This window comes from Pseudorca crassidens, chromosome 8, assembly GCF_039906515.1.
Source record: "Pseudorca crassidens isolate mPseCra1 chromosome 8, mPseCra1.hap1, whole genome shotgun sequence".
Classification (NCBI taxonomy): Eukaryota; Metazoa; Chordata; class Mammalia; order Artiodactyla; family Delphinidae; genus Pseudorca; species Pseudorca crassidens.
Window position 1 is genome coordinate 4,764,121 of NC_090303.1, and position 12,330 is coordinate 4,776,450.

General features: G+C 47.4%; 1 protein-coding gene across 10 annotated transcripts in view; it reads right to left on the minus strand.

Annotated features, from left to right (window-relative positions):
- The window catches only part of COBL (cordon-bleu WH2 repeat protein), a 263,034-nt gene that overhangs the window by 201,193 nt on the left and 49,511 nt on the right, over positions 1–12,330 (minus strand). The window lies entirely within an intron of this gene.

Consider the following 12,330-nt stretch of genomic DNA (forward strand, 5'->3'; position numbering starts at 1 on the left):
AGATGTATTAGAATAGGGCAATATTTACAGGGTGCTTTAGGTAATGACCAGGTCCCCAAGGAGGAGTTAAGTCCTAGAAGATTGAGGGTCATCTTCTGTTTCAAAGCTGTGGGTAGTCTGCTAAGACCCCAGCGTGCAGCCCAGGGAGGGATGGCTGATGTCACAGGTGCCTTTGTTGACACCTCAGGCTGCCAGGACTCCTGCCTGACTCCCCTCCAGGACCACAGACACATGGGAGTCAGGCAGGAGGAAGAAATTCCACCCACCTAGGTGGTCACGAAGCTGACAGTGGACGGACTCCAGGCCCTGTTCCCTGCCCAGGTCGGGGGTCAGACTTCCCCGTGAGGGCAGAGTCCACATAGCCATGACCAGCCGGCTTTGAGAGCCTCCCTGGCTCCCCAGGTAGGTCACCTAACATTTACCCACACGAAAGCCCTGTGACTAACGTTCACAGTTGGCAAGTTTCGGGCAGTGAGGGTCCTTCCTCTGGAGCAGGGACAGCTGGACCTCTCCGTGGGCCTTGCCCTTCAGCCCCCTCCCAAGCCCGGCCCCATCAGACCAAGACCCTGCCCTTGCTGGGGTTTCTCTAAGAGGCCCTCAGCACGTGCACCTTCCCGGGAAAGCCCCTCTAACGAGAGGGGGCGGATTTCTCACTTTCCACGTCAAAGCCCCTTTTCAGTCTCAAAGCTGCATCCCAGGGCAGACAGCTGTAACCTACACAGGGGTCATTCTTTGCCCTCCAGCGCTGAAAAAAGCACAGCATCCAACTCAGCTTTCCAGGACCTTTCTTATCCTCGGGGGAAGGCGGGGGGAAACGCTCGGTTTCTTCCAATTTTCCTGAGAGCAGGACACCAGCAAATGCTGGAGGCTGGCAGGCCGACATGGCCAGAGGATGAGAATCTATCAGCCCTGACCCTCAGCTGCAGAGACAGAGCGAGAGGACCAGGGCACCCATTTGGGGTCACACTCATGCCATATCTCTCCGCAAACTGAAATGCTCTATCTTGTTAAGTTAAAGCAAAGAAAAAGAATATGTCGGCTTTAAATACACACCAGCCAGTCTTTTCTGTGTTTCCTACTCAAGGATCCAGTTTGGGGAGCATCCAGCAGCCCCCAGCCCCCCAGCCGCCAGGCTCCAGTCCAGGACCCTGAATCCGTGGGCCATCACTTACCACCACGCTTTCCTCTGCAGAGAACTCTCCCCTCTCATCCCCGGCATCTCTGCCTTGTCCCTAAAGATCCGGGAAATCCTTCTCCCATGAAGGATCCCAGGCGGAGGGAGCCACACCTCCACCCGGCCTCCCTCCATCCCGGGGGCGCCCCTCCCCAGGGGTGCCCGGGGGCTGCCTCCAGCAGTCACTCATTATTAGACATTAAATTTTTATCGCTTATGATTCAATAAACTATATTAGAAACAAGGGCAAGAAACACTCAGCACTTACGGCCCCCTAACTGTTTTACTGTCATCTCTGCCCTTGAGGTTGTTTACAGAATTGCAGCCACTGCGGATGGTGGCTGCTGCCCCTCCTCGAGCTGTGCGTTCAGAAACAGCCATGCTATCTTGTCTTCACCACGGAAATGGGCAAATGCTACAGATAAGGGTGCCCTTTGCTGCTCTGTTGACGGTCCAGACCCGGGGTCAGCAAACATTCTCCAGAAACAGCCAGATAGTAAATATTTGGGTCTCTGTGGGCCGTTTGGTCTTTGCTGCAATTGCTTTACTCCACGGCTCTCCCGGCTTGAGAACCACACGGAAATGAATAATTTGTGTTCCCATAAAACTTCCTTTATGGACACTGAACTTGGATTTCATATAGCTTTCCTGTGTCACAAAATATTACTCACCTTTTGTTTTTTCAAAACTCATTTAAAAATTTCAAAGACATCCTTAGATTGCAGGCTGTCCCAAAAGAGGATCCAGCCCCTTGGCCATAGTTTGCCAACCTCTAGTCTAAACTTATTAAGAAAATGATGGAGAAAATCTTCATGATGCCTATTAGACAAAAGGGTGTTCTGTGTGTAGCCTTTACACTGTGGATAGCGTAACAGTTCAAGGAAAGTTTCTGGTGGAATTCATACACTCCATCCAATTCAGCAAGGAAGTCTCACACCACTGAGGCAAGTGTGAAATTCCAGCATTCATTGTTTCATCTTTGTCTTTCTTGTTGGAAATGAAAACGTCCATCAACATTCACTCAGAACTACACTTGTCCATCAACGCAACCACGGAGTGCCCGTGTGGGTTCAAGGGTTCCGCAAATTAACAAAATAACAAAAGCATCTGTGATCACCGAGTGACTTTATGTGCACAGCTTCTTGGCTATATTTCCATAACTTCTGATTGGCATTTTAAGTAATTGGTTCCTGCTCAAGGACGCAGAGAAATAAGCTAATTTCCTATTTAAAAAATAATAATGTTGCATAAAAATAAGTATGAAATTAGACGCCTTCTGAAATGGAAGTCTGGACACCTGACAAAGTAAGATTATGACAAGGAGAGAAAGAAAGAGGTTCAACAGTCTGGCAGTCACACCGTCATGTATAAAATAAATATTTCCTCATTCCACACATTTCGGAAAGGTAACAATGAGGCCCTGAAGCCTCACTGCCCTCATTTGCTGGTTCTCATGAGGTTTCCCTGTCATGTCCTGTAGTCCTTCAGGGCCTGACTCCCTCTCATGGGATACCACAGGCTGCCCTGGCTGAATTCCCCTCCACAATGAACAGTATAGAGAAGGTGCCAGAAAGTTCTAGAGTGGCCGTGAACTGGGCAGCTGCGTTCACGTGCAGGCTGGTGCGGGCTGGCCACGCCCCCTCTGCACCTCCTGTGAAATCACACAATGACATTTCAGAGCCACCCCTTGCTGCTCTTTAATTTTATGATCTTAAGGTTCCTGAGATCCAGAAACAAACAAAAAACATCAACTTGGGGTTTGAACATGGCTGAAACCCTGCCAGGACCTAAGCCAGTGCGTTTTGTAGATACTGGTGACTGGATTTCATGGCACAGGTGCACAGAGGTGACACCCGCAGTTGACCCCCTTGACGGCAGGGAGAGGGCTGTGCCCCGACCCTGGGCCCTGACCCTGCACCCGGGGTCTTTCTGAGGCCCCTCCTCTCCAGGAGCCCTTGTCTGAGGCCTTAACACCTCTGCGTGGACCGACTCATCCAACAGGACGCCCAGCACAGAGGATGCCCTGGTGACGGCTACAAAGCGGAGTCCAGAGCCCAGGAAGCAGCCCCAGTTCACCAGGCCCCAGGAGTGAGCGACAGGAAAGCACGGGACCAGGGCTGCCCAGGTCAAGTGCGGACAGCTGTGCCCGGGGAGACGCTGCCAGGATGCACGGACAGTTCGCTTGGTCCCACTGAGGACAGATTGTCAAAGCATGGCTGAAACTGATGTCGGCGCAAGGCCAGCAGAGTGCAGAGGAGCCAGCGGGAAGCTGTCCCCAAGGTGAAGGGTTCTGACCCTTTGTGGTACAAACCCTGAGAAGCAGCAGAGTGATGGGGGCCCTGGAGCCCACGGCTCTGGTTTTGCCCCGCCCACTGGCTCGGTGGCCTGGGAGTCACTCCACCTCCACCACCCTGGGCCTCGGGTTCACAGAGGCTATGTAGGGGTGACAGGGGTGGCGGGAGTCACCCCTCTCCCAGGGTCGGGAGCATTACACACGTGAACTGCAAACCACCCAAAATACGTAGGGGCTGCAATCATCGGATCTCTTGGAAGTTTAACTATATGCTCGTCATACAAATGTAAACAGTATGAAAGAGAACACAGCACACACACATCAAAACTGTCCTATTCTCACTGTCCCCGATCCACTTCCTCAGAAATAACCAGATGTTTGCCCTCCTTCTAGGCTTTTCCCTAGGACTCTACCCGTGTGAGTGTGTGCGTGCACGCGCGCGGGTGTGTTTCCACAGAGTGTGAGAGGACACACCCCCGGAAAGGGCTGCTGAACCAAATTCTCCCAGGGCTGGGCACAGGGCAGCTCTGCTGGACGCCCAGCCCCACAGGCTCCCTTCTTGGGGGAGCTGACCCATTGGAAGCGGGGCCACAGCACAGGCCTAAAGACACTCCATCATTTGTGTGAGTGACCCACGGGCTTGTTCAAAGCTCAGCGCACGTTTCACACACAGCTCTTGCTTATTTCCCGGCAGACGCACCAGTTTCTTTGGGAATCATTTTAATCCCAGCACAGCAACCAAGCACTGACACTCCCACTGGTAAAGGAACGTTCCCCTCCCTCCTCCGACTGCCAGTTCACTGGCCCAGGGGACCTCGTGTTCCCCACTCCTGCACCCGGCACCCGGCGAGGCTGCTGCAGGCCTGGTCCCTTCCTGGCCGGGCACCTTCCTTGGTTCCTCTTCCCCAAGTGGACAGCTAACCGTCCGGAGAGCTGGGCCTGCCCGGCCCAGGCGGGCTAGCAGGATGCATGCACGCACCACCAAAGTCACGGGAAGCTGGGCTTTCTTCCAACACCATCCACCTCCCAGACAGGGTCCGCAACACCAAGCGAAACACCACCAAAACACACCACCATGGCATGGTTCCGGATGCTGTCTTTAATTGACGACACCAAAAATACCACCTCCGAACAGAGCGAACTGCAACCCATGTTCTATATAAGATGTATACAGATGTTGAAGAAGCTTGAACTGTGTGAATTCATTTGCTGAGTAAATTGGGTCAAAACCAAAGGAGCTTGGGTTTTGTTTTTTTTGTTTTGTTTTGTTTTTTGCGGTACGCAGGCCTCTCACTGTTGTGGCCTCTCCCGTTGCGGAGCACAGGCTCCGGATGCGCAGGCTCAGCGGCCATGGCTTACGGGCCCAGCCGCTCCGCGGCATGTGGGATCTTCCCGGACCGGGGCACGAACCCGTGTCCCCTGCATCGGCAGGCGGACTCTCAACCACTGCGCCACCAGGGAAGCCCTAGCCTTTGACAGGGAAGGGAGTGAGGTGAAAACAGCAAACAAGAAAAGTACAAGGCATCCTGGAAATTCCGTCATCACCCTTCCAGCAGGACAGATGCCCAAAAAGCTGAATGTGAATTCAGTGTAAATATTATGTAAATTCCTGAAATTTAAGTTTGACAACAAAAATAGTTGATGTTCCCATGCAAACTCTGAAAAATATTGCAGACAAATTTGATAAAGGTTATTATCTTTATTTTAGAAATAGTCTCAACTTAGGTGTGGGCAACAACGCAAATGCATTTTTACACAAAGAGTCACGCTTTATCAGAGGGTGGAGTGAGGGCTCCTGAGATGAATTTTTCTTAAATTCTTCAACGGCAGATCATCTGAACTACATCACACAGGATTCCAATGCCACTCCTTTTACACTGTTTTCCTAAAGTAATAAAGTTGGTAACTTCCTGCTGAAAGCAGAGCACATTTCTTCACCACCTTATGTGCTCTGATTCTCCCTTTCTATGCTCTGACTTTTGCCCTCAGTAAGAACTTTAATTTATTGTCCCCTTGTCGCTGCCCTGATGAGGTTCCTCCACTCATCAGACAGCCAACAATGGGGCTCCAAGGCATCACTGCCCGGTCACCAGACCTGCACCTTGCCCTCCACCAGCCAGAAGAGGAACACATCCATCAGGTAAAATGCAGAACTGCTGCTAAGACAGTAGATCGTAAACATTCTCATCACAAGAAAAAAAATGATACTGACGTGCAGTGACGGCTGTTAACTAGACTCATTATTGTGATCATTTCACAATATGTGTACATATATCAAATCCTTATGTTGTACACGTAAAACGAATACAATGTTGCATGTCAATCATAGCTCAAATAAAATAACACAAAGTCATTACATTAAAATTTTTAATTAAAATAAAATAGTAAAGTAAATAAGTAAAGTAATATAAAGTAAAATAGAATAGAGTAAAACAAAACAAAATTAAATTAAAATAAAATGAAATGCAGAGTCGACACTCCCTTCATAAGCCTCCACGGACTGGCAGGCTGATGCACAAAGCTGTCCCCTTCCAAAGAGCACCAGCCTGTATCCAGCCAGCAGGTGACAGGGGGATACACACTCAGAGAACTTCTCCCCCCAGGTAGCTTTAACGATGACCAGAGCAAAGCAGTTTGTGCCTACAAATTTATCACTGCTCCTTTTTGATTATGATGAAGAATGCTGCCATGAACATTTGCGTCCATTTTTTCGTGTGGACATATGGTTTCCTATGTTCCCACCTAGGACTGGAATTGCTGTGTCAGATGCTCAATCCATGTTTAACATTTTGAAGAACTGCCAAACCATTTTTCGATGTGGCTGCAACATTTTACACCCCTATCAGCAATGTCTGAAGGTTCCAGTTTCTCCATGTCTGTAACACTTGTTGTTGTCTGTCTTTATTACAACCATCCCAGGGAATGTGAAGTGGCATCTCATTGTGGTTTGGGTTTGCATTTTCCTAAGAGCTCATGACACTGAGCATCTTTTCATGTGCCTATTGGCCATTTGGACATCTTTTCTGGAGAAATGTCTGCAGATATTCTCTGGCCATTTTTCAACTGGGTTATTTATCTTTTTATAGTTGAGTTGTAAGATTTCTTCATATATGTTCGATTCAAGTCCTTCTCAACTATATGATCTGCAAATATTTTCCCCTATTCTGTGGGTTGTCATCTCACTTTCTTGATGGTAGTCTTTGAAGCACAGATTTTTAAAATTTTTATGAAACCTAATTTATCTAATTTTATTTTTTTTGCTTGTGCTTTTGGTGTCATTTCTAAAAAGGCTTAACCTAACCGAAGACCAATAACGATTTACTCCTATGTTTTCTTCTAAGAGTTTAATAGTTTTAGCTCTTTCATTTGGTTGTACGATCCACTTAGAGTTAATTTTTGTGTGTCATGTAAGTAAGGGATCCCCCTTTGTTCTTTTGCATGTTATCCAGTTATTCCAATACCACTTGTTGAAAAACTATTCTTTCCTCATTGAATGGACCTGGTACCCTTTTCAAAAATCAACTGACCATAAATGTAAGGGTTTACTTCTGCACTCTGAATTCTGTTCCATTGCTCTAAGTCTATCCGCGTGTCTGACTACGCTGGCTTGATTACTGGAGTTTTGTGGTAGGTTTTGAAATTGGAAAGTGTGAGTCCTCCAACTTTGTCCTTCTTTTTCAAGATTGTTTTGTCTATTCTGGGTCCCTTGCATTTCCACATGACTTTTAGAATTATGACATTGAATTCTGCAGAGGACTTCGCTGCAGTTGTTTGAAGAATGTTCTCAGTATGTCCTATTGTTTCCTCCTCATGAGATTCAGATGAAAAACTGTCGTGGCAAAAATGCTCCAGAGGAGTATTGATCATTTCCCATGGCATTACACGAGAGGCACATGATGTCAGGTTGTCCCAGTACTGGAGCTGTTGCGTTACGAGCACCAGGTTAAGGGCCTCGTCCCCAGACTGCTCCATTGCAAAGTGACGCTTTATCCTTTGTAAGTAGCAGGCAATTTGCGGGGCCAGGCGGAGGATGTGTGCACACCCAACTGCCCCACAAACTTTCACCCAGCAATTTTAGCATCCCCTCGTGATCCTTACCTGCTTCAAAGTGGCAAAACGGAGATGGTTTAAATGCATTGTTTCTTCTGAATTTATTCAGCTGACATTTCTCCCTTCTCTCTTCCTCGAGTAACACTTAGGAATTTTTTAAATCGCATACATTGTCATCTATTACTATAATTATTCTTGTCAGTAGAAGGTCCATCAAGCCAACTCTGGGTCTTTTTTGACATAGTTCCATACGTCTTTGACTACTTTCTTGCTTTCTGGCACAAGATTATCCTGTTTAACAACTGTAATAATTTGTTGCTCCACGGATCTCTGCAGGAAAGTACAGTGTAACTGTTGGAAAGTATAGATAGTGTAACTGTTACATATACCTATGCATATAAATATATATGTATTTGTAAAAACAGTGATGTATACATGTATGTATGTATATACATATATATATATATGGAGAGAGAGAGAGAGAGAGAGAGAGGGAGAGAATATTCATACCACATGTAGCCCTCTCCTCCTTCACTTACAAACTCAGTGCCCAATAACATCAATACATTTGATTTTTCTGCGCTGTCCTGCAATAGCTACAAAATCATTTCAGAATTACAAAAGCAACACCACTATCAACTATAACTGAACTAGCTAAAGCCCCAAGTTTTTTGCCACTTCTTTTGTTCTTAATATATATTTCACTAAAGACGTATAGTCAGAAAACTCTGTTCAAAAATTATCAGAATAAAGTCTTTATTCTGGGTGGTTGTGTTATCAAAGTTATGGAGTTAGGCTCATTCGTTTCTGTTTGTATTTGACTTTACGATGTCCTTCTTTCCTCTTTGATACTAGTTTGTTCTCTGAATACATAAAACACTCTGTGGTTCATAATCAAATCCAGATAAAAAGGAACATTCACAAAGTCTCACTCCTGCTTTTATGTTACCCACTTCATCCCCACATACCTCCATCCTTCCTGCTATTTTAATTTTTTGCAAAGAAAGCAAATGTATGTGTACCCTCATTTCCCCTTATTTCTTACACAAAAGGTAGGACACCATGAATGGTTTCCATGGGTTTTTTCATTTCACTATGATTACTGGGAATTGTTCCATGTCAGTTCATAATGATTTTTCCCTTTCCTTTTCTTTGGGGTGGGCGGGTGCTGATGCAAAGTAATTTCAATAGATGATGTGAGACTGTGAATAACTTTTTTGTACAAAAGGGCAGGATGGGAGGCATATAATTTCTGGAGATTAAACTGTAATCCTTCCATTGTGGAATTAAGTACCATTTGTGTTAAACTGGGAACTAAACGCAAACTTGTATATAAGAGAAAATACACTGTTAATTTATGTAAATGGAGACACAAACAAAACAATAACTTCAACATCTAATGTGCAACTTGAATTAAGTCAAATCAAAACAAACTAATTGTCCAAGTTTCAAATAGAATGCTAATAATACCACGTGTAACCCCGGGTCTCCTTCCATTTTCCCTCCATCCCCCTTTTCCTTTCTTTGAGGAATCAAGTGGAAATTATCCTCTCCATGACTCTTCCACATTAGATGCTAGAAACTCCGACTGCCTAGAATTCTCCAGAAAGTACTACTGAGCTCTCATGAGTCTGTCAGCCAGACGGAGTCATCTCTGTGACCCTGTTCCATTCACAAACATCAAAGCCACCACCTGACCTCATGGGGGGGTGTATGTAAGGCGAAAACACCAACCAGCCCCTGGGAAGCTGACCTCAATTTGTTTTACACTTTCTAATGACTGTCCTCAGACCTCGATAAAGGTGGCTGGTCTAATACATTCTCTGCCTTTGAGTAATGTTTAAAAGCTCTAACCATTTTTTTTTTTTTTTTTTTTGCGGTACGTGGGCCTCTCACTGCTGTGGCCTCTCCCGTTGCGGAGCACAGGCTCCGGACGCGCAGGTTCAGCGGCCATGGCTCACGGGCCCAGCCGCTCCGCGGCATGTGGGATCTTCCCAGACCGGGGCACGAACCCGTGTCCCCTGCATCGGCAGGCGGACTCTCAACCACTGCGCCACCAGGGAAGCCCTCTAATCATATTTAAAAGGCTACTACTTGTAACTGACTTCAATCTCTCTCCATACCTCTCCCCCCGCCCCAAATTAGAAAGCACCTGTGGATAGTTCTAGCTGTTAGCCAAACATATATTTCTTAAAACGAGTAAGAAACTAAAGTGCTGCCTACATGTGAAGCCTGAATCAATCTGAATATTTTATTCTATTTCTAACCCTGCTATTTAGCATATGCCAGATTCTTTTGCTTTAAAATAAATGTTTAAGATGCAAGATGTAATTAAAAGAGGGACCATCGTAGCTACCTCATACTGCAGTCAGGACTAGGGGAGAAAATGTCTGTAAGATTGCCCGGGACACCGCTGGGTGTACAGCGAACATTCAGCCAGTTCGAGTGGAGTTCTACACATCATTCTCCGGGAAAAGAGTCACACAGCCATGCTGTGGCCTTTCCTGCATCTCCTCTTCACCAAGTGATTACCGACCAGACAGACGACAGAAAACAGTAATAAGTGGCACTGTCCAGGGACGCACTGATTTGAGGGTAGACCAGTTGCCTGTCACCCTAGTGCGAGGTTGACCCATGGAGTGACATGCCAGAGCTTTGGTGGGGCCCGGGCTCAGCCATGGAAGAGAACAAACAAGAATTCTGAGCCTGTTCTGGCGATGGCGGGGGCTGGACCAGGGAACCCCACCCCCGCTGAGACCTCCTCCCTGCTGTAAGGACAAATGGCCCGCAGGTTCCAGGGTGGACCGGAGGGGCTCACAGCACACCTGGCAGCTGGGAGCCGGGCACTCGGCGGATGTCACCTGGTGAAATTTACCCCACGTGAAGGTGGGCACGATTGTCCCTACACCAACTGGGGAACAATGCTGGCCTGGGAGGTTTCCTCACTCAGCCAGGGTCACTCAGCTGGCCAGCCCCGATCTTGGCCCAGTCCCTGCTCTGTCCCCTGAGCTCCTGCAGAGCAGGACGGCCCATGCTGTGTAGACCCTGCAGCATCAAGGCGGCCAGTGGCCTGGACCCCAGCGCCGGCACGTAGCCATCTCCGCCCCCAGGGTCTGGCAGCTATCTTTACTCCTTGTTCTGACACACCGGCAGCGAAAAGGATCTCTGAAATGCACTCTGGAAGGCTGCACGGCTTAGCTGAGACCCCGGGATTTCATGGCAGCGGTCCAGCGGGTCCAAGCACAAAGGCGGGAGTGTTCCCAGGCAGCGCACCCAGGACTCCAGCCATTCAAACCGACTCCCTCTCCAGATCGCCCTGGGTATGGCTTTCCAGGACTCAGAACAAACGAGCATTCTCGATCTGTATCTACTGGAAGGAACCAAAGGGCTGACGCTGAGGCACAAAAGGTCTTGCCATGAAATTCCCTGCAGGAGCCCCCTCCAGCCATGCTTTCCTCAGGACCTCTGAAAGCCAGCTCTCTGTGCCACAAGCAAGGCTTTGTGTGTCAGAAAAGCCCACTCTTTGGGCCTTTCAGCACACACAATGTCTCGCAGGCAGCAGCCAATTTTAGAGCGTGATGGAAAGGCAGTGACCACACCAACATGGTTCTGCGTGTTTCTGGAGAAGCTAGAATCCCACGGAAAAGGAAGCAGGGGAGCTGGCCCCCTAGCAGCAGCACCATCTGGATCAGACTCACTTTCAGCTCCCCAGGGAGCCCTTCTGTGTGCACCTTCTCCAGCACACAGCTGGTTTCCAGTGTGTTCTGTGCTCAGGACGATCCCAGGAGGAGTGGGGACCATCCCCACAGACTAGCAGGGAAGGGAAAAGCTCAGAGGCGTCATGGGACTGGAGGAAGGTCCCCAACTGCTAAAAAGACAACAGGTGCTCTAATGAGCAGCTGTATTACTTCACTGCCTTGTTTAACTCAGAAATATTTCCTTCCTGACATCCTGTTTCCCTGCATTATTGTGTAAAGTGAAGGATCACTGCTTTTCATCAACCTGGGACTCCACATACAGGACCTCAGCAGAGATAAGGTTTCCTTCACTGACTCTCCTGGTTCACTCACTATACTGTACATAACACACACAGGATTTTAAGAGGGGATGAGGAAGGCCAGAAAAACAGAACCTAAACAAGGCTGAGGATGCCATGTCCCTTTCAGCTCTCTACAGTAGCCAGCCAAGGCTCTGAGCTTCCCCGTGGGCATAGTAAAGATGGCAAGCACAGCCAGATTGAAAGTTCCACGTCCCAAATCAGGTGGACCTGGAAGACCACTTGTCTGCAGGACCTCATGGTGAGAATACAGTGCTGAAAGTGAACTGTGTCCCTAACAACACACTGAATAAACACCCTAACAGTTTTCCAACAGCTGTTCCTTCCCTCACTAAAGCATATATACCTTGACACCAAGCAAGGTCCAATTCCATGCAGAGTCAAACAAGGCAGTCTCATATGCACCTGTCTCCTGGGTTGGCTTGATGGAGGATAAAAGATGGCACGTCTAAAGCACCACCACCGTTTTATGAAATAGGGAATTCATCTGGTAAAGCCAGAATACTTCTAAGCAATATGCAAAGGTTTATTCCTTACAAGAAAGGCAGGCTTATAAACTTGATATTTGGGTTGAATATGCTTTCAACCAATTATTTATTCTGGGATTACTATAGATAAATCTATAATGTACACACACGTATAAAACGTATAGATAACACATATTTCAGTTAAAATTATGTTTTCTAAAAATGTTGCTAATACTTGGCATTAATTATACAAAATATGAAAGCAAAGGAACGGAAGCCATTTTAGTGT